Below are 26,159 nucleotides of genomic sequence, written 5' to 3' on the forward strand. Positions count from 1 at the left end.
TGGCCTGCAGAAGATAAAAGCTTTACATTAAAATGGTCTTTCTATGCCCAGATACTGTGACAGACACACAGAAACATTATGCATTGTAATAAAGTGTTATAAAGTCATTTGTAAATGATGTATTTAAAAGGTTTAAGCAAAAATTTTAGAGTATATATTTTAATTGTATTTTAATGTTTTATCTTTTTATTGTATTTTTATTGTTGTAAGCTGCCCAGAGACCTTTGGGTAGTGTGGGAGGCATAGAAGTTAAATAAAATAAAATAAAATAGCTCTTTGAATACATTTCTCACCTTTCTTACAACTCTTTCATCTTCGCTTTTGCCTTGGTGATTCCAGGTCTTCTGCCAGATTCTACTTTTGTACTTTGGTTAACAAGATCAAAGTTCAGGGGATGTTTCTTCTCTGGCTTTTGGCCCTGAATTGATTTCCTAACTCATTTGGAGAAACTATAGTTCATGAGCAGAGAAGACAGATTGTTTCATTTATTTAGAAGGAAGAGGGAGGTCTCAGATTAAAGCGTGCAAAAAAAAAAAACTTAGCTAGCTGGTTGGCTGTTTGTGGGGGAATGCCCGTCCCCAAAGTTGCTAAGCTGTTGGCTGATTCTACAAGAGTAGAGCAAACTCTCCTGGGACGTCATAGCTGCTTCTGGGAGGAGTTACTACCCATTCTTCCTCTTTCTCATAGTGATAGGGAGCTAGCTTCAAAGCCTTTCCTTGGGCCAATCCTAATGGCATTATGTAATCATTATCCTATCTGAACTCTGTCAACAATCTGTATACTGTCAACTATCTGTGAGCTTGTAAGGTTAATAAAACACAGTCCTCCTGGGGGCAGGGCAGTCTTATTCGAGGTTCTCTCCTTCGAGTCGCCCATCAGGAGCACTGCTGGCAGACATCCTTCTCTGTGTGTGGCTGACTTCTTTAACTTCTATTCTCTAAGAGTATTTGCTATCCTAATTACTTGTGATCACAAAGCCCATCAACCTTCTCATTTCATGACCCTACAACCGTTGTAGCGAGAACATGGGTCGCTGGACCATTTTGTGCCTCATGAATGAATGAATGAAACTGACCTATATTGAGCCAAACAGTTGGCCCATCTAACCCAGTCTTGTGCATTCTGACAGCATTGCCTCTTCAAGGTTTCAGATGCATTCTTTCTTAGCTATACTTGAAAATCCTTGGTATTTCCGGATGGTTGCCCGCCAAGTACTAACCAGGCCCAACTCTGCAGTAATGTATTCAAATCAGTATATGTTCAAGGTGGCATTGTAGGACAAGCAAAAAAAGCATGTATTAAGTGAATTTTGGTAAATTCTTCAACACATGGCATGACATGAAATTATTCTCCACCTCTACTGACTATTCAATAGGTGTGTTTATTCCGAGCATGGAGTGGACCATGTTGTCTGTCTAATGACTAAGCAGATGTTAAAGAAGGGGGACGGGTAACAATTCAGGGCCTACTTCAGGGCCAATATCGTTAAATAATCAGTGGGAGAGTGAAACCTAGACCTTTAAGAATTAAGAGCACTGAAAGCCATGGATCTGGATGGATGGATCTGTTTGCTTTGGTTCTTCCTGGGTTTATTTTTTAATATATTTTCGATGCTTTAAAAAACCTCCAGTATATGAATGTGGGATATTTTGCTTCTGTACCCATGATTCAAAATGTCAGAAAATGGTCCAATATTGCTGCACATTAGCATGTGCATGTTGCCAGCAGGAAAGGGGATGCCAAGCTTTACATAGCAAAGGCAGCCTGAATGTTGGCAACAGCAAAACATGATGGTGAGGAAAAGAAAACTTTGTCTTTTTCAGGGAAAAGGATGGAGAACCTTCTTCTGGGCAGAGAGGAAGGTATAGGGTAGGGAGTGAGATGAGGTTCATTGCCACTGTGGTATGCTCCATATCAAGGCAGGAAAAAAGAAAGCTGAGTGGAATATGAGTTTTTCTTCCTATTACCTGACATTTTCTTTGTCCTTTGGGCTAACCCCGTTGTTACTGGGCCTCCTCCTCATGATCCATGGACTGTTGGTCGCCCACAGTTAAAAATGGAGTTCTCAGTTAATCAGACACTTCTGTGGGGTAGAATGGGCTGAGTGAATGCCATTAGCCAAATGGTTTTGACTTTTTTGTGAAACCTTTGGAGTCTTTTTCTGCTGCCTCGTATACCCTGGGAAGATTAGTTGGAAACATTGAGAAATACAAATGGCCTTTGGAACTTAGGCACACAATTCCTAGCTATCTCACCGTCTTAGGTCAGATAGCTGAGTCTGTCCCAACAGGATAGTTGAGATTATGACTTATCTGGACAGGCTGGAGTGGCTGAGTGTTCAAGAAGCCCAAATGATGTCAAAGAGTTGTTTGGTGAGAAATTTGGGGGCAAGAATGTTGTTCTGGAATAGGGCAACCACAGAGGGTAAGTGACCTCTCAAGATAGCTGCAGGCAGAGCAGAACAGAAGAATCCCTTCAGAAAATGGCAGTCTTGTATCCTCAGCCTTTCTTCTTCAGCTATGCGTTTTTAGCATTGTCCCTTCCAATCAGTGGTTGCACTTGGTCTTTAAAGAAACCAGTACGAATTTAATCCTGAACTGCCTCTGCATGCTTTCCTATCAATATAGAGCAACTGTGCCCTATTCCCATACAATGAAGAGGCAAGGTGTCCTCACAGGACAAAGATAAAGGCTGCAGGCTTCAATTGCTCAGAGAAGACAGAAAGTGTAGCACCGAGCATAGCTCCCAGGGCTGATACTGACATGTATGGGATGGAAAGGATCATGGAAAGGATCTAGAAGTAACCTGAGCATCTCCAGCAGTGTATCGGAACAAGTGAAGATTGGCAATAAAATGCTGCAGGGTATCTGAAATGCCACATAAACCGAGCACTCCTGTTTAGAGCTCCAGGAGCCTTGTATTATTCTGTGGTTGGATGGGGAAAACTGGGGTGGAAAGAGAAGAGTTTGAGAGGAGGATGAAGAGAGCAAAGGGAAAAAGTCACCTTTCCCCTCTTTCATATTCCTTTGCTATGTAAGACTTCAGGTTTCACACTTTTAGCCGCATGCCTGAGCACTTCCATGTGTTTTATTTTTACACGGCTCAGCAAAAGAGGTTCTCAGCATCCAGTTCTGAGGAGGTTTGCCAGCTTTAGCTACAGGCTTTACATCGTGTCTCTGAATGTCCAAAGTCTGCAGCCAAAGAATGTACAAAGTCTGTTTTGCCCCCAGGGACTCCAACAGTTGTACATTCACCAGGTTCAGGGAAGAGCGACTGTGCCTGATCTCTGTGTTTACTGAATTCCGTCACTAAGTATGGAATCAACAAGGAAATTGCTTGGCTATACAGTGATGCCTCGGTAGACAGTTACCCCGCATGACAGTTTTTTCACTAGACATTGACTTTTTGCGATCACTATAGCGATTCACAAAACAGTGATTCCTATGGGGGAATTTCACTGGACAATGTTTGGTCCCTGCTTCGCAAACCAATTTTCGCTAGACAATGATTTTGACAGCTTCCTCCGCGCTCGCAAAACAGGTGTTTTCGGGACCTAAGCTTCGCAAGACAGCGATTTAAACAGCTGATCGGCGGTTCGCAAAGCGGCTTTCCTATAGCCGATCTTCGCTAGACAATGACAATTCTTCCCCATTGGAACGCATTAAACAGGTTTCAATGCATTCCAATTCACTAGACAATGGTTTCGCTAAACAGCGATTTCAGTGGAATGGATTATCATCGTCTAGTGAGGCAGCACTGTAATGGTCACCAGGAGCTTTGTAAAGAAAAGGAAACAGAATTCCTTTCCTCTCAGATTCTCCTAATATGTCCCCGCGGTATGCAAGAAGCAGAATTTTAAAAACTTCATAGCTTAGATCTCCCAAAGCATGTTTCCCATCTCCAGGGTGATGCATATAATTAATCGTATTTCTTCTTAAAGCCTGTTTGTTTAAGACTAGAGTTCAAACTAGCTCAGGATGGTTTAAGTGCTTCATAACATCACACAGCCTTATAGCTTAAACCTGCATGGTGTTATGCAGCATTTGAGGCAACGAAGAACAGCTTGAACTCCAGTCTGAAGCCAGCAAGATTTCAAATTGGTGATTAGAGTTACCACATTCTAATTCTGCAAGCCCAGGCAGACTAATTTGCATATTGTGCAAACTAATTTGCATTATAGGCAAACCCAACACTTGAATTATTTAATGGCTTATCTACCACTGTTCTAATCTTGGTGTCACATGTAAAGTAAACAGTGATGGAGGACTTCTGGTCTATGCCACAGCGGTACTCCTTGAGTTTGGTGCTCCAAACGAAGAGGGGGTCCTCACGCTTTGGGGCGCCCTAAAAAGGGTGTAGGGAACCCTAAGAGTTTCTGAAGAAGAGGTGAAACTGGGGTTTGAATCGTTAGCGCGGCGGCGGTGGCGTTCGATCGACCCAGCAGCTTCTTAACTCCCCGGCGTTGATGGAAGGGAGGGCTAACCCTCCTACTAAGTTGTGGCTCCGGACAAAGAAACTCAGCAGGATACAAACGACCCTTAATGGTGAGATTCTCCGTGAAACATCCTTTCTCCTTTGAAATTCTGGTCCTTCCTTCTACCCGACCCACACACCCCCTTTCAAAGCGGCTCTGCTCGAAGATAAAGGGGAGGTGTGGAGAAAGAATAAGTCGTATGATTATATTTAAGAGAGAACAATTGAAGCGTTGAAGAGCTCTATTGTAGTGCTGAAATTGGGTGAGAATCCCTACAAAAATAAGGGGAAATAAGGGGGAAAGGGGCTCAGCCTTAATATTAGTTTTGTTGTTATTTACCTGGACTTCTGTATGAAAAGAAGAAACGCCATTTTGGTGAATAAAGACACCACTAGCCCCTCCTTTCTCTCTCCTTCTTTTACTGGCACACTGTCAAAGTATCAAATGCCCAAGGACACTTGAGATAAGCCTGAAGAGTGAAGAAGTTAACCCTTTACTTGGGATTTGGCAAGAAACGGAAGGCTACAGTATATAAACCCTACAGGAACCACTAGAGGGCAATAGAAGACATTAAAGGATATAGCACCTTTTTTTTTGCTGGAACTGTATAAATAAATCTTATTACGTGATCCTCAAGTTCTGGGAATTTGGTGGCGACTGGTTTTTTTCCCCCTCTTTTTATATATATTTTTGGCAACACATTAGGGAATAGTGGTTTCTACAACTGAATTAACTTTGGAGAAAATATTAATATTTTTCTCAACTTTCCCAATATCATTTTCCCTCCCTTTTCCTTCTTTTTTTATGCTGTTTTTGAATTTTTTTTTTAAGGGTATTCTTCCAATTTTTCTGCTACAATTTGCCCCTCATTGCTCTTGTTTTTTCAATATATATAAAATTTTGGGTTTTTTTCTCTCCATAGTTCTCCCATACTTCTTTTTTTCTTGTACTATAGTATTCTTTGATTGTTATTTATTCCTATTATACTTGGAACTGGTTGCGTTTTTCATATTGTGGATTTACCGAATACTCTATAAGCCAGGCTTTATTGGAATACAACTATACAACTATACTATACCCAAAAAGACCTTGGAGAAGCTTCGAAGACTTTAAGAAATTTCTGGATAAGACAATACAGAACTTCAACCTTAACTACTTGGGACTAAAAAACGCTATCAGGACTTTGGCTGGACCTCTGGTATATTTTGGCAGTTTGGTACTATACATCGCTGAACATTGGACATTGTGGGGAAAAATTAATAAGATCCAATCGGGATCTTCGGAACTGTACAAATAAATAAACAATACAGAATCTCAACATTATCTACCTGGGACTAAACTCCATTAGGATTTTGGCTGGATCTATGGTACATCTCAGAACCTTGGACATCGTGGAAAAAGAAAACTTAATAAGATCCAATCGGGATCTTTGGAACTGTACAAATGAAACTTTTCTTGAAAGAATACTAAAAGGAGACCTACACAAAGAACTAGAAATTTAAACTGAATCCTGGATATATATCATAAATAAATACTGTACTTGATAGCAATACAAAGGTTATAAACAAATACTTGACTGTAATAAGAGGGACAGATTAGTAATACTATGTAATACTATGTAATACTATGTAATACTATGTTAAAAGAAAATTGATTTGTGTTATGATTTGCCCTCTCAAGTAATATTTGAGAATATGTGGGATTTATAATACTGGAAAAATATATTGAAGAGGAAGGACTGCAAGGAGTCTCAGAAAATGAGTACTAGCACAACCAAAGGTGTAAAAAAGGCAGGGACATCATCAGGAGCCTCCTCCAATGCATCCTCAACAACAGCAAGTCCAGCTCAGCAGAAAATTTTAGGAGATATGATACAAAAGGAACAACAGAGTAAAGAAATGCAATCTATCCTAGAGATGTTTGCAGACATAAAAATAAATCAACAAAGGATAGAAGAAACGATTGGCACAAACCAAGCCAGGCTAGAGAATAAAATGGAAGAGATTAATCAACAGATAACTACATTAACTAACCAAATCTCAGAAATAAATCAGGAAGTCCAACAGAATAAAATACAAATCCAACAGCTAGACCAGAAAAGCACACAAAATAGCCAACAAATAGAAGCATTGAAACAAGAAAAGGACAAAACCCAAGAAATCTTAAAGAAATACAAAGAAGCAACATTGACAATAGAAATGGACAGAGCATCAAATATTCTGAGATTTCGTAACATCCCAGAAAACAATGATATGGATCTACTGGATGAAATGGAGGAAGCCTTAGTGGAATTTCTAGACATAGAAAAATCACAGATGAGTCGCGAAATCGCGGAGATCTTCAGAATAAACTCAAGTTTTGCGAGGAGGAACAAGTTGCCAAGAGATGTCCATATAACCTTTTTGAGGAGGAAAATTAAAGAAGACATACTGAAACGGTCAAGGGAAAGCCCATTAAAGATCCAAGGTGAAGAAATTGAAGTCTTAAAGCAGATCCCTTGGAAAATCCGAGAGATTCGAAAACAATACCTCTTCTTAACAAAAAAATTAAATGAGAAGGACATAAACTTTAGATGGATAATACCCGAAGGAATTATAGTAAACTGGCAGTCAAAAAGAGTTAGATTAGACAACTTGGATAAAGCCAAAGAATTCTATGAGAAATACATCGCTACAATAGGAAAACAAAGTGTTTCAACAGAGGTAGAAGAAGAAAGGTGTGGGACAAGACAACAAGGGAAAAGAAGGGAGATTGACTATGAAATTGAGGGAAAGAGGGAAACCAGAGCAAAAAACCCAATATAGAAGTGAACATGGAAACAATAACAACAATATTTTCAGTAAACATAAACGGACTAAACTCTCCAAGGAAAAGAAGGGAAACTTTTTCAAAGCTACAAAAAGAAAAAGCAGATATAATTGTTCTCCAGGAAACTCACATTAAAGAAAAAAATTGTAAATTATTAGAATATCCAAAGATAGATAAACTGTTTTATGCCTGTGATCCCAAACAAAAGAAAAGAGGAGTCGCTATATATGTGAAAAGCCATAAGGAAGCCAAATTTATCTATGCGGATCAAGAAGGAAGAACTTTAATGATAGAAACACTGGTAGCTGCCATATATGCTCCTAACCAAGCCCAAGAAATATTTTACAAGAGGCTTTATAATACTCTGAGAGAAAAGAACTACCAAAATATTTGTTTAATAGGAGACTTCAACACTATAGTGGACCCAGTAAAAGACTACAAAAAGAACCATAAAGGGAAAAAGAAAAGAAATACACTACCCAAAACATTTTCTCAAATGATAGAAGAGCTTAGATTGGAGAAGACACAATGAAGACAAGCTACAGTATACTTTTTACTCAACTCGACATGAATCCTGGTCCAGGATCGACATGATTTGGACAACATCTGAGTTGAGGATAGGAATAGAGGAAGTAATTATACAAACAAACATATGGGCAGACCATAACCCGCTTAAAATTACCTGGAAAGGAGAAATGAAACAAAAGGGAAGGTGGACACTCAATACAAAGATCCTAAAAGAACAAGAAATCATAAATAGCGCGAAAAAAGAAATGAAATACTACTTCAAAGAAAATGAAAAACAACAAACTTCGACACAGATGATATGGGATGCAGCAAAAGCAGTATTCCGTGGACTGGCAATATCATACATAATCAAAAGGAATAAAATAAAAAGACAGAGATACAATAATATGAAAGAAGAACACAAGAAGCTGGAACTAGAGCTACAAAACAACCCTAACAACAAATTGGTGAAAAAGGAAATGAACATCTTGAAACATAAAATGAATCTCATAGAAACAGAAGAAATGGCACAACAAATAAAGGCCGCAAAGCAAGATTTTTTCGAAAATGCAAACAAACCAGGACGCTGGCTAGCGTATAAATTGAAGAAACAAAAAGAAAAAAGATTAATAAACAGAATAAAAGACAGAAAAGGTGTACTACAAACTCAGAAAAGCCAAATACATAATATAATAAAGGAATTTTATACCAATCTTTATAAAGCGCGAGTAGTAGATGAGAAGAAGATAAGAAACTATTTGGAAAGAGCAAATCCCCCCAAAATAGCAGATGAAATAAAAAAGATGATGAATGCCGAAGTAACAACGATGGAAATAATGGAAAGTATAAATAAGCAAAAAAAATGAGAAAACTCCTGGTCCAGATGGGCTTCCCGCAGAATACTATAAAACATTTCAAGAAGAATTACTGGAACCACTAAAAAAGGTGTGTAATCAAGCACTAAAAGAAGCAACGATTCCAGAAACCTGGTTGGAAACAAACATCACGCTATTACCCAAGGAAGGAACAGATCTAACTCAAATAGGGAACTATAGGCCAATTTCACTACTTAACGTAGACTATAAAATATTTGCAAGTGTCATGGTGGAAAGATTGAAAAAATATTTAGTACAATTTATACATGAAGACCAAAATGGCTTCCTCCCCAAACGACAATTAAAAAACAACATAAGAACAATAATAAATATCTTGGAATATTATGAAGGACACCCAGAAAAACAAATGGCGCTTTTATTTCTAGATGCTCAAAAAGCTTTTGACAATCTAAACTGGGAATTTATGAAAGCACAATTAGAGGTCATGGACGTTGGACAAAATTTTCTAAACATGATAAAAGCAATTTATACAAGGCAAATAGCAAAAATAATCGTAAATGGAGAAGGAACAGACAAAATCAAAATCACTAAAGGTACACGACAAGGGAGCCCACTCTCTCCTCTACTCTTTATTCTTTCATTGGAAATACTGAATAGAGAAGTAAGAAAAAATGAAGAAATACAAGGAACAAAGATTAAAGATGAAACATACAAACTCCAAGCATTTGCAGATGATTTGGTCTTTATTCTGGAAAATCCAGTGGAAACAGCCCCAAATTTACTTCAGCAAATAAAGGAATACGGCCATGTAGCTGGACTAGAAATAAACCAAGAAAAAACAACATTCATAACCAAAAATCTAACTCAGGAACAAAAGACTCAACTTACATCCAAGACAGGAATTCAAATAGCCAAGAAAGTAAAATATTTAGGAATAAATTTGACTGCTAGAGGGTCCTCATTAAAGGAAGACAATTATGGGAAACTCCTGCAACATATAAAACAAGAGCTGACAAGATGGGAGAAATTACAATTATCCTTTCCAGGTAAAATTGCAACAATCAACATGAACATCCTCCCAAAAGTAATTTTCCTCTTTCAAAATCTACCAATTAAATTAGAGCAGAATTTTTTTCAAGAGCTAAATACTTTAGTTACAAAATTTATATGGCAAAGGAAGAAGCCCAGAATTAAACTTAAACTGTTACAAGATGCAAAAGAAAGAGGGGGATTTGGCCTACCAAATTGGAATTTATATTATCAAGCGAGTGCTCTGAATTGGATTAAGGAGTGGATAAAATTAAAAAACAAAAGAATACTATATTTAGAAGGACATGAACTTCAGGCGGGCTGGCATCCCTTCCTATGGTATGGGAAAGCAAAAACTCATAAATACTTCGAGAGAAATATAATAAGAAATTCTCTACTAAAAGTCTGGAAAAAAATTAAATGTAAAATATATATGAAAACTCCTAGGTGGATCTCACCGATGGAAGCATTCACGCACCCAAACCTATTGAAATTTGAGAAAATAACGACATATAACGAGCTCCTAAATAAGGAAGGACTGTTAAAGACAAAAGATCAACTAGAGAGTCAAGGACTGACTTTTTCATGGTGGCCCCAACTACAGCTGCAATCGATCTATAATCAGGATATAAAAACAGGAGGATTTTATAGCGAATACACAGCACTTGATAAAATATTACTCACTACAGAAAAACAACAAACTCAAAAAGCATATAAGTTTTTATTGCAATGGGACACTCAAGATGAGGAGGTTAAGGAAACAATGGTAAAATGGTCAAAAATTTTTGGATATTGTATTGAACTTGAGAAATGGCAACAAATGTGGACTAGAAATCTTAAATTAACATTAGCAACATCATATAAGGAAAATTTGTATAAAATGTTTTATAGATGGCATAAATTTCTGCAAAAATTTCTGCCAATATTTCGAATAAGTGCTGGAAATGTAAAAACCAAGAAGGAACCTATTACCACACATGGTGGACATGTGATACTGCAAAGAAATATTGGGTCAAAATGTATACATGGATTAAACAAATGACTAAGCAAGAAATACAATTTAAACCAGAAACTTTTTTATTGGGACTAATACCAAATAATATAAATAAGCAAAGTTATTACTTAATATCACATGTCCTTACAGCTGCTAGATTAGCATGGGCACAAGTATGGAAGGAGGGAGACCCACCAAAAGACGAAGTGATTATCAAAAAAATATTAGAGTGCGCTGAAATGGATAGACTTACAAAGAGACTAAAAGGGCAAGAAAAGTCAACCTACTATGAAAGCTGGAACATGTTCTACGAATGGTGGAAAGCAAAAACTTTGCAATAAATAGAAAATGACCAAAAGGAATAATGAGGAGAAGACACTACTGAAATAAATGTGTTATTATACAAAAGGCTTGTAGGCTAAGCTCTACAGTATGTATCATTTGTAGATAGAGATTTAGGCATATGTGTGTATATATATGTCTATGTAGGGATATGTGTATATAAAGTAAAAAATAAAAGATATTACAAATGCCAGTAAACAGTGATGTAAAACCGCCAACTCAGTATAATACACCGCCCGCTAGCATGTGTCGACCAAACCATGACTCCAAAACAAAAAAGAAAAAAAGGATTTATTGACACTTTTCAAAAAGCCATTAGAAAATGCAAGGGGACTTGGTTTGTCAGATAATCCCAATTTTCACGTGAAATCTACTTTTCCATTAACAAAAAACTGTTGTAGCAACCATTATGGTTGATAAGCATGGAAATACACAGATTAGGGAATGCTGCCCTCAGCATGTTGGAAAATCTGAAAAATGGTCTCTAAATCCTGCAAGCAGCACAGGCTGCATGATCTGTATTCCTGATTGTTCTGGTGCTTTGTCCATCCTACTATCCACCTCTCCTTGTTCTGCACATGGCCTTCGGAGTCCTAGAGTCCCTAAAAGAACTCTCCTATATGGAAGTCCAAATCTGTCTTTCAAATAACACTGTAGGCATTAGAGATGGGGACAAATCAAAAAAATGACAATTCTTTTTTTAAAAAAAAATATTCAACTACAACATAAACCAAAGCATGTTGTTGTTGTTATTGTTGTTGTTGTTGTTTAGTTGTTTAGTCATGTCCGACTATTCGTGACCCCATGGACGAGAGCACGCCAGGCCCTCCTGTCTTCCACTGCCTTCCAAACAAAAGCATAAAATACATAAACCAAAATACAAATCAACTGTGTTTCCCACCACCATAATCAGGACCTCTTGCAGCAGTCTTCTTTTTCCTTTATCCTTTACAATTATCTATGTAATAATTGTTTTTATATTTATTTTTTGTACTGTTTTAGGCTGTTAGCCAACTAGAGTGGTCTTAACCGACCAGATAGGCGGGATATAAATAAATAAATAAATAAATAAATAAATAAATAAATAAATAAATAAATAAATAATTATAATTATAATTATAATTATAATTATAATTATAATTATTATAATTATAATTATAATTATAATAATTATAATTATAATTATAATTATAATTATAATTATTATAATTATAATTATAATTATAATTATTATAATTATAATTATAATTATTATAATTATTATAATCATCTTTATTCTTCTTCTTCCTTTATTATTCTCTTCTCCAGAACTGCATTGATTCCTGATTTGGAGATTTCCTTTTTCCTCTTGTTAGCACATATTCAAGAAATCTGCCCAATATATCATAAAATTTATTCCTTTTCATCTTTCCTTTCTTAATCTTTAAATTACAAGTTAGCTTATCGTTTATAGCAATGTTCCATATTTCATTATACTATTCTTCCATTTGAAATTCAGATTTTGATTTCCAATTCCTAGCTATTATTAATCTGGCTGCTCTTAATAAATTGGTAATCAACTCTCTAGTCATTATATCATATTCCACATTCTCAAATATTGACAACAGAGCTATCTCAGGATTCTATATCTTTTCCACATATGCCATTTAATTCTTTAAAGATTAGTTTCCAAAATCTTTGTACTTTTTCACATTCCCACTACATATGAAAGTATGTACCAATTTCCTTCTCACATTTCCAACAGACATTCAGATAACTAGCGGCAATTTCATTTAATTTTGTTGGTTTTAAATACCATCTTAAGCACAATTTTTTAAAAATTTCTCTTATTCTCACTGACATAAATCTCAAAACCCTCATTTTCCACATCTTCCTCCATTCTTCCTCATTTATTCTTTTTCTAAAATTTTGTTCCCATACTTTCAATCCTTCTTTCTCACTTTCTTCGTCTTCTTCTAAGTGAAGCAGGAATCCATAAATTTTACTCACTGTACTCTTTACTGAATCAGTCATCTGAATATCTTCATATGATAATAAAAAATGTTCAAACTTTGTGTATTCTCTGCCTTTGTTATATTTCTTTACCCATTCACTAGTCCATCTTTCTAATTGCATATAATTCAACCATGAAATATTCTTATTCTGAAGGATTTGTTTCATTTGATCTTTCAATCTCATTTTATACAACCAGCCTTTCAATCTAATCGCCTTTTTTCTTTAAATAATTCCACATACACTTTAATATTGACAGGAAAATTCTGTTTCAGTCACTAATCCTAGTGGAGAGTTAAATGGGCATAAATTCTTTCTATATTTATACCATATATTTAACATTGTCTTTAAAAACGGGTTATTAATTTCATTTATTTTATATTTCTTGACTATACCAAATAGCTATTTTTCAATATCTACCTGTAATTGTGATGGTTACATTTTCCACCAAATTAACTTTTCTGGGTTATATATAATTTCTCCAATAAACCTTAATTGATTAGCCAAACAATCATTCTTTATATTTGGTAAACCACCTTTTTGTTGTTTTATACCAATACTTTTTATTTATTCTTGTTCTCTTCCCTTCATTACAATATTTGTTAATTATTCCTTGCCAAAATTTAAAATCATTCTCTGTTAACTGTATTGGTAACATTCTAAATAAAAAATTAATTTTTAGCAAAATTTTCATTTTTATCAGTGCAATCCTTCCAAACCAAGAAAGTTTTAAATTATTGTATTCCTGTAATTTCTTTTTAATTTATTATTTTAATTTATTATAATTATGTTCCTTTATTTTTGAATGTCTTTTACTAAGTCTATACCTAAATATTTAATTGATTTACATATCTTAAAGTCATATTTATCAGCAAACCTTTCATGTTCAAATTTATTATTATTAAACAACGTTATTTCAGATTTTTGCCAATTTACACATAATCCAATAATTTTTCCAAATGAGTTTTAATTCTGTCTATACTTTCCAACAGATTTTTCACTGTCAATAGGAAATCATCAGCAAACAAATTAATCTTTATTTTATTATTTTCACCCATACCTTCAATTAAATTGTCATTCCTTATTACATTTGCTAGCATTTCAATAATCAAACAAAACAGAATTGGAGAAAGAGAGCAACCGTATCTAGTGTGGTTGTTATGGCTTTTTCGGGCTCTTTGGACACGTTCTGAAGGGTGTTCTTCCTAACATTTCACCAGACTCTGTGGCGGGCATCTTCAGAGGACAGGAGCAGCCTTGGCCTAGAGTAATCTGTTCTGTCATCCCATCATTAACTATTACTGCGGAAGTATTCTCCACATATAATTGATCTATTATCCCCCTAAATTTCTTTCCCAAACCCCAGCCTTTTAAAAGAATCTTTGATGTTGGCCACTCTACACAATCAAATGCCTTGAAAATATCTAATGATAAAATACCTGCCTTTGATTTATCTTTCTCCATATTATATATAATATTCAAAACCCTCCTAGTCAAATTTTCCATTTGTCTTCCCTTTAAAAACCCATTCTGATCCTCTTTAATATATTTTGTAATAAACTTGTTCATTCTATTTGTCAGTATTGCAGTGAATATCTTTGCATCTTGGTTTAATAGTGAAATAGGTCTATAGGAACTTGGTCTGTTAAACCTTTATTAGGTTTTGGTATAAGAGTTATTAATGAATGTTTCCAAGAATCTGGTATTTTCTCTCCTTCCAATATCTCATTGTAAAGTATTTTAACTTAGGGATCAGTATTGACTTAAAAGCTTTATAACATTCTGATCCGATTCCATCAATGTCTGGAGTTTTACCATTTTTTAGTTTATTAATAATCTCTACAATATCTTCATCCTTTATCTCTTTTTCTAATTCTCTTTTATCATTCTCTAATAGTTTACTCTTAACATTTTCTTTAATATAATTTTCTATACCTTCTTTCAATGTACCATTAGCTTTATATAAATTTTGATAGAATTCTTTAGACTACAAATCTTTTCTGTTTCTTCTTTAATCACTCCATTTGTATTTTTTGATCTTTTAGTTTGAGCTATTCTAGCTGAAAGCTTTGAATTTTTATTACTATATTTAAAAAAATTCCTCTTCGTATATATCAAATTCCTCTGGAACTTTTCTAACTCTACACTTTCTGTATAGAAATCTCTAATGATAATAATAGCTTGAATCTCTAATTAATTTTTTATTATCTCTATAAAGTATTTACTTTCTAAATCTTTTAATGATTCTTCTTTTTTATATTTTCTTCTCTCAAATTTTTTATTCTACAGGATTCTCTTATAACAATTCCTCTCATAATTACTTTAATAGTGTCCCATAACACTCCTATTTTACTCCCATCTGCTTCATTACTTGACTATATTTCCAACCATTCTTTCTTAACTCTATACACTACGTCTGTATGCTGAAAAATTTTGGAATATATTCTCCATCTTCTAGCTTCTCTATAGTCCTTCCTAACTTCCATATCCATCACAATCAACACATGAACCGTTATTTTTATCACATTAATATTTGTATCTACTACCTTTGAAATTAAATTTTGCGATATAAAGATAAAATCTATTCTTGAATAATTATTATGTACAGAAGATAATACGTAAATCTTCTTTCATCCCCCTTCAATTCTCTCCATATATCTTTTAAATCTGTAATTTTCAACATCTGGCTCAAAAGTGTACTTTTGTTCAACTCATTTTTTTTACATACAGATTTATCATGTACCTTATCCAAAATCATGTTAAAATCTCCTCCGATAATCACATATCCCTTTCTAACCTTCTCCATCTCTTTAATCACATTTCTATAAAATTCTCTTTGATTCATATGTGGTGCATAAATATTTACTCATGTATAACTGTCTTCCCCTCTTTGGCCTGTATTATCAAATATCTACCATTTCTATCTTTTACTACTTCTTTTATTGCAAATTCACAATTTTTAGATATCAATGTCGTTACACCTTTGGATTTGGAAGTCCCAAATCCTTTTTCAAAAATATGTATATTTTGTAATTTCAGTTCATTAACTCCATCCTTTGATTGATGAGTCTCTTGTAAATAAATAATGTCAACCTTGTTTTTCTTCAGTAGTGATTCTATTCTCTTTCTTTCTGTATACAGACCCTAGGCCTTTCACATTTAAAGTAACTAAACTTATGTTTTTCTCCATAATCTGACTTTTATTTGGTCCCGTTGTGTATCCCACAAAACAAAAACAAAAACACCCTAAGAAACCAAATTCACCTACATCTCTATCTAATCTCCTATCCCTAACATCCCTCTCTACATATAAATTCTTTTCCTCCCTCCCATTTTCCTGTGTCTCAATAAAGTTTGATGCGAGCTCTGGGAGGGAGGGAGATGCCACACACACCAGTCTGGGCCCCAGCCAAATCTTCATTCCTGTTTCACCCTACCTTCTATCTCGCTTGAAGTTTTCACAAAGAATTTAAGCATGTTTACTCACATTTCCAGTAGGGGAAAAGGCATTTATCACACTATTTACGTTCCACAGGGTGAGGAGACAAAGATTTAACTGTGCATCCCATCCCGGCAGAAGTAACATCTCAATGACAATTGTTTTTTGATTCATGATTCATCAATGTTACCGAATCAATTAATATGAATTTATGAATATTCATTGACAAATCATTTTGTCAATTTGTCTTCAATTTAAAAGCCTATAAAACTGGCTACCAAACACCTAGAGACACTATATCTGCAGGGAAGCTTCTTCAGGCACTTTTCTACACGTCCAGGACGTTTGATGAACATTGGGTAACAGAACTCTGAGTTATATAGTCAAAAGTAGAACAACAAGTAGAACAAAGTCGCATGTGTTGCCCCATCAGGCACTGAGGTAGACGGCAGCAGCAAAGTCGCGTGTGTTGCCCCATCAGGCACTGAGGTAGACGGCAGCAGCAAAGTCGCGTGTGTTGCCCCATCAGGCACTGAGGTAGACGGCAGCAGCAAAGTCGCGTGTGTTGCCCCATCAGGCACTGAGGTAGACGGCAGCAGCAAAGTCGCGTATGTTGCCCCATCAGGCACTGAGGTAGACGGCAGCAGCAAAGTCGCGTGTGTTGCCCCATCAGGCAGTGAGGTAGATGGTAGCAGCAAAGTCGCGTGTGTTGCCCCATCGGGATGTCCACATCCCACACTGATTTTCTAGGCTGGATCAGTGTGGGATTACATTCTAGGTACCAACATAATTATTGGCAGATACGGTGGCATTGGGGGTGGCATTGGTAATTTATTGGCAGATATCTGCCACATGGATGAGGAAGAGGGAGGCATTTGCCATCAAGGAGGGATAGAGACAATCACCAAAGTGAACTCAAATATGCTGTTTTTGGCTGGCAGAAACGGTGGGATGCTGAATTCAGATCTGCAAGCAGCACATGAGCCTCTAGAAGCTGGAATGAATAGTGTACCTACCTACTGAGGCAGTAGAAAAGGCTAGGACGCTGGAATGAACAATCTGCAAGGAATTTGGAATGAAGGCTGAGTGGACTTTGGAGCACCGTGCTTAGCTATGCTATTTTGCCAATCATTGCCATTAATGTGAAGAGTGTTTTGTTTTGTTTTTTGAAAAAATTATTACAACTGGGATGGGCAAATTAGATTGAGTGATGTCATTGACAACTGCAGACAGATCATGAACTTGTGTTTATATTGGTTTAAAAATGGTTATGGTACATAACTGTGCACTATGACTGTGTACATTTCAGGCAGTAGATTTAAACATGGAGAGGGAAGAGGTGCCCTTTGGAGTTTTCTAAGCAAAAGAGAGAACCAGTGGACTCGTTTCGCCATTCAACTGAGCATCACGGCACTGCAGTTTGAGGACGAGAAAATGCAGAGAGAGACTCGGCCCATAGAAGAATATAGGCTCTTGCCTGAACTGGATGGCATAGTGGAGGTTGATGGCTTCGAGAGGTCAATATGTCAGTGAACCTGCTCTAGGTTTTTATTCTGAACTTTACGAGAGCCATTCAAAGGAGGGAACCTTCTTGTCAAAAGGAGCTTAGCATCTCACACAGGAGTTTCAATGTCTAAACTAAAACCCAGAGCAGATTGGCCACACCGCTGACCTTGAAGACACAAGCCTTCGCTGAAATGCCGCTGTGAGGGATAAACTACAAGGCTGGCTCTATCCTTCCTCCTTTCGTCCCACGATAGATTGAGTTCCAGTGGTTGATGAGAGGCTACGGAAGCATTAGTCACATCTGGCCTTAATTTTCAATGGATTATTTTCCCAGTCAGTATAAGGCAGAAAAAATCTTTATTGAGCTATCAGTAGACGACTGCAATATGAAAATAGGATTAATGCACCAATTTAGGGCAGAATCCAAAATCCCAGATAGGCTTGCTGTAGAAGGTTTGGATTGGCCTTTAAGTCCCTTTTGCTGGCACAACTATCCTTCTGCCCGCCTAGCCCCCTGAGGCTGGCCTAACCCTCTGTGCCGGCTGGCTGATCCCCCATCTGATCAGTGGGCAGAAGGGCCAAAAGGGGGAGGGGAAGTGGAGGAGAAAGGGAGGGGCAGGGGAGGAGCTGAGTTACACCAAGCTCAAACTCCTCACCCTTATGCTGGCACATGTCAGGCCAGGAAAAAAAAATACTCCAAAGTAATTTCCAACACATGGAACCCAATGGGAGCTCCCAACATAATTAAGGCCCCAGTCCTCCCACCTCTCAGGGAGACAGACTCGGCTGACATTAAGATACAGTACACCACCACCAGTATATATACCCCTCACTCAGATGACAACGTACGGGCCAAGGGACTCTTTCTCTCTGGCTTTGCAGCATACTCACTTTGGACTCACGAGGAGACACTTGAGTCGTGGTGGTGGTGGCAGCTCACTATGGGAAATGGCACTTTGCAACACAAAACACACAAAAGACCCACTCCAAAGCGTGTAAGTTCTCTTCTCTAACATCTGTCTGCCTCGCATCCTGCCTCGTATCCTAACAGGTAGAGACTTCAACCCCCAGAAATCCTGACCAGCAGAGGTGGTGGTGAAGGCTTCTGGAAGTTGTAGTCCAAGAATATCTGGAGGCCCAAGGTTGGGGACCACTGTCCTAACAGGTAGAGCCACTAATCTGTCTGCCTCGTAGCCTAACAAGTAGAGCCATCCAGTAATACAGCTGCAAGACACAAACACCCCGAACCTTGGGGCTTCCAGCTTCTAGAAAAGAAAACCCAGTTAAGTGAAGAGAGGAAAGCCATGAAATGTCAGGCTTGCTTTCCTCATGAGAGTACTTCTTACTAGCAAAAAATAAGACTTGACTTCTCCTGCCTGTGTCTTCTAGGGCTGAAGTGAAGTTGTTGTGAGAAAGCTGAAACTCTGCATGCGAACAATAGACTTCAGGGAGACTCCAAAGCCCATGAGCCAGGTCAGTCCATGCCCCCTTGGTGCCCTCTTTAGCTACCTCCCAACAACCCGCCATGTCCAGTGCTCTACGACTTCAAAAGAAGCAATGGCCTGCTGCCCTCTCCTTTCCATACTAGGCTAGGGCTTTGACTGTTGTCCTCCCATCTCTCTTTTTTATACAGGTAGCTGTGCTACAGGTGCAGCTCCCAAACCACTCAGCTGTGCGTGACCACAGCCATTTCACTAAGCAGTGCCTGAGCCTTGCACCTGGACCCTGGCAATGGTATGGTCAGACAGCTATGGGTCAGGTGCAGCACATCTACACGAAGGCTCTCTGCACAAGTCTCTCTGCTGTCTGTCTGTCTCTCTGTCTGTTTTCTCTTTGTCGAAGATACAAGGGTGCTTCTGAGGCAAAATGCCAGTGCCAAGGCACACTATATTCTAAGCATCATTTCTTTGAAACTGCTCAATAAAATGCCACCTACAACATGTCGTTTGTTTATTCTTGTAATTACATGATTACACAAGTAGGCTCAAGGCCTTTCTCCTAGGGGATGATGTGGCAGGAAAATGGAAGGAACATAAACTCCAATTTCCATCATAATGTCAGGGGAAGGATGGAAGAAACCCATGGCTTGCCTTTAACATGGGGTGGGGAGTGAAAACAAATGCAGAGGGCCCCATCCACCCATCATGAGCTCTAGGAACAAGGTTGAGAGTGGGTGAGGCCTGTGCCGGCTGTCCAATAAGGACCCAGGTGGCTGAGGGTGGGCAGAATGCTACTCTAAGGGACCCAAACAACCCTCCCAGAAATTAACCAGGAGGCTGAGGGTGGACAGGATTAGGGTCGGATGGATCCACGCAGCCCCCCAATCATGAGCCAGGAGGCGGAGGGAGTGGTTGGGAGCCAAACCGGCTGCCCAATCATGGGGAAAAGAGCCCAAGATCAGTCCCTAAACATTACCCAACCAGAAAAGAAGACAGGAAGATGGACAGTGAAAGGTCAGACCCTGAGCTGTGTAGAGTTGTGTCAGAGGAACGAGAGCCCCTATGATCCCTAACATGCCCAGCCTAGGAATGGTTGCCCAAAGTACAACTCCGCACAGCTCTGCTTGCTATAGTTGCCACTGATGACGAGTTAGAAAGGAGGGAAAAGGGAATAAGACGAGGCCATCCCACGGAAGGAGGGTGGCATGGCATCTAGGGAGGTAGCTAGGAGCAAGGGGGGGTTTCAGCAGGAGAATCCTTGGGAAATGCTTTGGAATGTGAAAGACAGCTCTGCAGTTACAAAAAAGTGGGGAGAGGGCAAGACGGATCACATCCTGCAGCAGCTTGCTTGCCTCGTGGCCCAAAGTAGGCATGGGTAATGTCGTCCTGCAACTGTACCCCCTGTGGATCCCGGCCCTGGGATGTTTCTCCCATCGAATTCAAAGCACACATGGAGCATCATGGCTATAACAGCCCCCACATCTGGGGGGATCTAGGGGGGAAGTTATGTAGCACAGCACACACTAGCAAGGTTTTTGACACCTTTTCTGATTTACACAGCAGGCGACACTGTACGTGCCGCAAACAACAGAAACACGTTTTCCCCATCCCAAAGGGTCGCTCACTCTGTCACCATACTGGTTTGCCCATGTGCTTCATTATAGGGGCTGGTGCATCCAGGGAGGTCCTTAGGATACGGTGTCTGCAGGAATGGCCGGAGAGGATAGCCCCACTCAGCTGGAGTGGGGGAAACATAGTCGTCAGCATCTGTATAGAGTCCTCCATGTTCCCTCCCATTTGCCACACATTAAACTTACCCAGCCACCAACCTCAGGCGGCAGGCCAGCTCTCTACCAAAGGCAGCAGACCAGATGCCTCCAGCACCTGGGCATCATGATCCGATCCAGGCATAGTGTCATTCACATAGGTGAAAGTTCCCTGGGCATTACTGGAGGCTGGGCTCCCCAAACCCCTCCTCCGATGGGGACCAAACGCTCTTCGCTTCAGGAAGAGTCTCCCCAAAGGGGACAGAACCAGGATTCTGCTGGAGAAGCGTCTTGAAACCCATCAGTCAAAAAGACTGCGTTCGGCCAGAGGGGGTGTCAAGGGCATCACCACACCGTCGTTTGCCTGTCTTCAGAGAGACCCTTGCCTCCCTGGTGCCAGCAGTGGGGGAGTTCAAAAGAGTTTAATACTCAGTCCCTCTCCCTGACTCAAAGACGCCTAGTTTTGGTACCAGGAAAGCTGCCACTCTAACCACCTCTCGGAAAACAGGGCAGAGGAAAGACCAGAGAGTTTCTTGGAGCAAAAACACATTTTATTTTGAGCTCAAAAATCACAAACAGTCACAAATGCATTTTGTATGAATTCAAGTGTACCTACATGTTTAGCACACTTATTGCTAACGGCTACCTGTTTATATATTTTGGATGTCTTATTCACTTCACAGCTACAAAAAGAGTGGAGAAGAGAGAAAGAAGGCTCAGGCAATGAAGGAGCCATCCTGGCTGTGAAGAATGCTATCTATAGGCCTTGAAACTGGGGAGGATATTTTTTGGCTTCCCTTGGTGGGCTAAATAGGCACACCTGGTGACCTCCAGGAGCTACTCTTCCAGGAGTTACCAATTAGTTGGCTTCAGAAAGGACTGCACCTGATTGGTTGGAAAGGCTGCAGGCTCTGATGGAGGGAGATGGGATAGAAGGCCAGCCAGAGGGAATGGCTGAGCTCAGCAGTTCTGGGCAGCAGCTTTATTCTGGCTGGAACATGTCGTCCAGCTTGCTGTTATGAGGAACTCTGCTTGAGCACTGGAACCTTGTTACTCTGTGGGGAGAGCTGGGAGGTAAGAAGCTGTTATTGTTTTTGGTGGGAACAGCTCTTAGCTGCCTAAATCTCAGACTAGGTTTTGTCCTTAAGGTTGCTTTTGAGCCTGGATGTGCTTTTGCATCACCCTGCCTCAAAGTCTGACTAAAGTGCTCAGTGCATCCTCTCTGTAAGAGGCTTCCCACTTCACTAATAGTGAACCTGGAAGAGTCTAGGGAAAGAAAACAATTAAGCTGGGTTACTCTGGGGAATGCATTTCCCCAGAACGGTGTTGACTTGGCTGTTAGGTCTTTGAGTATTGATTAGGCCGAAGACTTGTTCAGCTTCCTTTATTTCTGGTGGGCCCTTTTGATGGCCTTGCTTTTGCCTCCCATCCATTGGGGGCATTCCTAGCCGGTGCAATAAAAGGGCCTTTGACTCTCTCTGCATGCAAGGCTTAGTCTGAGCTGTAGGTGGCAGCAGAGCAGTTCTCTGTCTCCCTCTCTCTTTCTCTAGCCATGCCTTCCCTGGTTCTCAAGGTTGATGGTGTGTCTCTTTCTCTGTCTGCCTTTCCTCCTCCAAGGTAGAGTGAGGCGTGGACAGGGTGCTTTACCAGAGCTTCTGCCTATGGCAACTGGATGTGTCCCCCCAAGGCGGAGGCCAAGGCCCTTCTCTGCCCCACAGCCTCTTTTGTGAAGGGCCTGCAAGCCCCGCCTAATAAAGGGAAAGCCTCGTCCTCCGCTCTCTCACCACCCAAATCGCCCTGGGAGGATTCCCGCGAAGGCCGGCGCTGCTCCGCCCTGAGGCAGGGCTCAAGCCCGTTGCTGAGCAACCCTCCGGCATCCCCTGGCCTGGCGTGCTCTGGCGGAAGGGGCATCGGGAGCTGGCCGGGCGAGGCAAGGAAGGTAGGTTGCTGCGCCTGGCGGGAGAGGGTGGTGACCCTTTGGACCGAGGGCTGGGCACCTGGCCCCAGTCAGCGTAGGTTCTTGTTTCATTACCCCAGTGTCGGAGCACTCCGCAGTTTGCCAAAGACCAGGAGTGGGGGTGTGTGGAAGAAAATGCCAGCCCAGGGGCTGCCTTGTTGCCTGCCACCTCTTTCTGTCTGTCTCTCTTTTTCCCTTCAAAGGTCCCAGCTTGCTTGGGGGGGCGTTGGGGGCGGGAGTCACCCTTGTAGAGTCTCTTCTAAACTGTTCATTTCTGCTGGGCTTTTTGATCTTAAGTGTCTGGGTGGGGATAAAACCCCTTCATCTAAGGTATGATAAGGAAAAGATTGCACAGTTTTTGACTGCTTTTCTTTTCAGTTTTAGGTGTTAAGAGGTACATTTTCCCCCCATTTCATATTGTCCATATGAAGCAATACATGAAGATATATGTTGTTATGCTAACGGTGTACTTATTATTTTGCATGTTATGTCTTGTCAGCTGCTGCATTGTCATTTTGGTTTATTTGGTGTGCATTGTGTTTTCAGACTTTTGAAGTACGTCTGTGCGCCGATGGTTGAATGAGCATTATGAGTAGCAAGGAAGAAACATGGCAGAAACGGGATGCCAAATGCTATGATTGTCTGATTGAAATGAAAACTCTTGACTGAAAACTGTTGAATAAGTCAGGTAAACCTTAGAAGGAAGTATTTATTTTCTTCTTCATTTTAAAGAAACTTATTTAAGGCATGTAAAATAAACAGATGTCCAGCATTTTTTTAAAAAAATTAAAATAAAATCAGTAGTGGGCAAAGTATCATTAAAACAGTGGCAAAGGTAAATCTGTTCTTGTACAGTACGTCATTAAAAGCTGGTTGGAATTGGACTGTCTTCACAGTCTGTCCAGGAGCTATTAAGGGACGTGTGTCGCAAGGCCTTTTCCGTTCATAGCAAACCAGATGTGCCTGCCAAATGCCTCTCTAAGAGTGCAAGCGACTTTTCAGGTTCAGAGAAAGGATGCATCTGAGCCGCCTTTACAGAGATAAAGAAACGTAGGATTGGGCAATGTTATGACATTGTAAATTCTTTTTGAAAGTTCTCCACCTGATGTTGAGAACTGTAACGCAGTGGTTGAGAACATGGTTATGAATAGGTGAAAACTCGTGTTCATCCATGTAAGGATCAAAGATTAGGAGAGTGTACACGGCATCACTTAGGTTACTTCAGAATAAAAAAAAATAAAGGCAGCAGTCAAAAAGAGTGAATGAGAGAGTTTCGGGAGTTAAGATCAAAGCGTACAGTTGATTCAGGATTGTCAAATGGCCAAAATAAAGGTGCATTTTCCCACATTTACACTATTCTCATCTGACAGTTTTTTCGTTATGTAAAGAAAAAAGATCTTCTGTGCCAGATTTTAAATTTCTATTCTACATATCTCATTCTAATATTCTAATATTCTTGACTGATTTTTCATGGATGGAAATGTCAGGGTTCTAGTGCCTCCAGTGTGTTTTTCTGCTTAGAGCTGTGTTTCCAAATGCAAACTCTAAAAATGTAGATGTGTTGCCTTTAATGCTTTTGTGAACTTGCAGCAGAAGTATTTCAGTACGAAAGTACTTATTCCTGGAAAAAAATCAGTGTTCTGACCATTGCAATTTTGTCTTTTTTTCTCCCTGCAGAACGTCGGAGATGTGCACGTTGCATTAGAAAGCTGAGTGACCCATCAAGTGCAAGCAGGTGAACTCTTGGTTGAAAGAACTGGAGTGACGGCATATAAAACAAAGTGGCTTCTGCATCTGTGGAAACGTCTCACTCCTGAGAGACATCCTAGACTATAGTGATCAAGAAACAAAGACTGAATGTTTAGGTGATCACAGAACAAAGAGAAAGCAATTAACTTTAGAGAGAAGCAAGAAGTCAGTGGACACGTAGATGTCCGCCAGCGGAATTACTTGGGCAAGGCCCTGAGAACTCCCATTTATGAACCTTAACAAGCTTACAGATTATTGACAGAATTCAGATGGGACACTAGTTACCTCATGGCCACTCAGGATAGGCCGGAGAAATCCTTTGAAGTTACGCTCTAACTCTAAGGGAAAATAGGCAGAATGGGTGAGTCACCCCTCCCCGTCAGGAGCCGCTCTCACTATGCCAGGAGAGTGTACTCTGCACTGAAGAACAGACATCAGCTAGTGACCTGGAGGGGAGCGTTCCCACACTAGACCATGTGGAAGTGCTATATTTGCCAAACCTGAACTTGAAACATAGTCCAGCCATTCTTTTTTCTTTCAACCTGTGGCCAACGACCATTGGCAAAACGAGAGGAAAATGCCTCCTTATGAGAGACTTGAGTTGGCCCCCTTGATAGCAAAAGAAAAACAATAGAACACAGCTGGCATCAGGAAGGGATGTGTGTTGGGGAGGAAATGACCTGAGAGGGGAAAGACAGATGGTGTGGCAAGCACGGAATGACAGAACTTCCTCGGGGGGTGGGGGAGAGAAGCAAACTTGTGGGGCGGGGGGACGAAATGGACAGGGCTTGGGACATGGAGGGAATGACTGCAGAATGGGGGGTGGGGAACCACGCTCATGGTGGCCAGAAAAATACGGGGAGATAGACAGGGCTCGCGTCGAGGAGGGGAGGGGAGGGGGCAGAAATGCACTTGAGGTGGGCAGGAAAAGGCCATGGGCATTAGATGAGATGCGTCGAGGAGGGACTGACAAGAGAGCGGGGCGGGTGGGAGGGACCATGCTTGGGTTGGGCCAGAAAGGCAGGGTGGGGATAGAGGGGGCTTGAGGGGAGGAGAGAGAAGAGCGTTGAGGGTGAAGGGGGATTTGTGGTAGGCAGGGCACGAAGTGGGGAGCAGAGGGGGCATTGCGGGAGGGTTTGTGAAAGGAAAGGGGTGGTCCTGGGAGTGGAGAGGGATGGACAAGAGGGGTTTATTTGCATAATAGAGATGAATGAGAAGAAAGGGATGTTATTTTCTTGGGTATATAAGGGGAAAGAGAAACAGTCTTTTTATGGGTGTGTTTCTACCCATTTAATGCACGCTTCTGCTTAAAATAGTGTGC

The 26,159-nt window shown here is 39.9% G+C and overlaps 1 long non-coding RNA gene across 2 annotated transcripts; it reads left to right on the plus strand.

Annotated features, from left to right (window-relative positions):
- The first annotated feature begins 18,779 nt into the window (after positions 1–18,779).
- LOC140706775 (uncharacterized) lies at positions 18,780–25,466 on the plus strand. 2 transcript variants are annotated; one of them, XR_013543754.1, is made up of 4 exons: positions 18,780–22,206; positions 22,750–23,071; positions 23,636–23,777; positions 24,767–25,466. It is a non-coding gene; the product is annotated as an uncharacterized LOC140706775 (long non-coding RNA). The 2 variants fall into 2 exon arrangements; XR_013543753.1 differs by lacking the exon at positions 18,780–22,206 and having other exon boundaries at positions 22,391–23,071.
- Positions 25,467–26,159: the final 693 nt, after the last annotated feature.

The sequence above is a fragment of the Pogona vitticeps genome, chromosome 3 (assembly GCF_051106095.1).
Source record: "Pogona vitticeps strain Pit_001003342236 chromosome 3, PviZW2.1, whole genome shotgun sequence".
Lineage (NCBI taxonomy): Eukaryota > Metazoa > Chordata > Lepidosauria > Squamata > Agamidae > Pogona > Pogona vitticeps.